The following is a 689-nucleotide window of genomic DNA, read 5'->3' as shown; positions in this document are numbered from 1 at the left end:
CCTTGTTGTTTGCCAATTCCTTCAATGCACCTTGGACTTCCTCCTTCAGTATCATTGGTTCTTGATCATATGCTACCTCTTGAAATGGTAAAACAATAACCATTTCCTTTTGGTACAGTGACTCTGTGTATTCCTTCCATTTTCTCTTCATGTTTTCTGCATCATTCAATAATTTTCCCAGGGAATCTCTCAATAACGAAATTTTAGGCTTGAATTTTTTGTTCAGTTCCCCCAGCTTGAGAAATGCTGAGCATGTTCTTCCTTTTTGGTTTTCTGATTCCAGATCTTTGCGCATTTTATTGTACTATTTGACTTTATCTTCTCGAGCTGATCTTTCAAATTTTCTGATCAGCTCTTGGACCTCCTCATTTCTTCCATCTGCTTTAGCATCTCTATGCTGGAGAGCAAGTTTCAATGTCTCTTCTGACATCCATTTTGACCTTTTCCTGCTTTCTTGTCTTCTTAATGACTTTTTGCTTTCTTCATGTATAATGTTCTTGATGTCATCCCAAAACTCTTCTGGTCTTCGGTCTTTAGTGTTTAATATATCAAATCTGTTCTTCAGATGATCTCTAAATTCAGGTGGGATATATCCAAGGTCATTTTTGGCTCTCGTGGACTTGTTTTTATTTTCTTAAGCTTCAGTTTGAATTTGCATAAGTCTGTTCCACAGTCTTGTTTTCCTGTTT

The sequence above is a fragment of the Chrysochloris asiatica genome, unplaced genomic scaffold, assembly GCF_000296735.1.
Source record: "Chrysochloris asiatica unplaced genomic scaffold, ChrAsi1.0 scaffold00186, whole genome shotgun sequence".
In the NCBI taxonomy this organism is placed as follows: Eukaryota; Metazoa; Chordata; class Mammalia; order Afrosoricida; family Chrysochloridae; genus Chrysochloris; species Chrysochloris asiatica.
The sequence above is the reverse complement of the archived record's forward strand: the minus strand, read 5'-3'. Positions refer to the sequence as shown.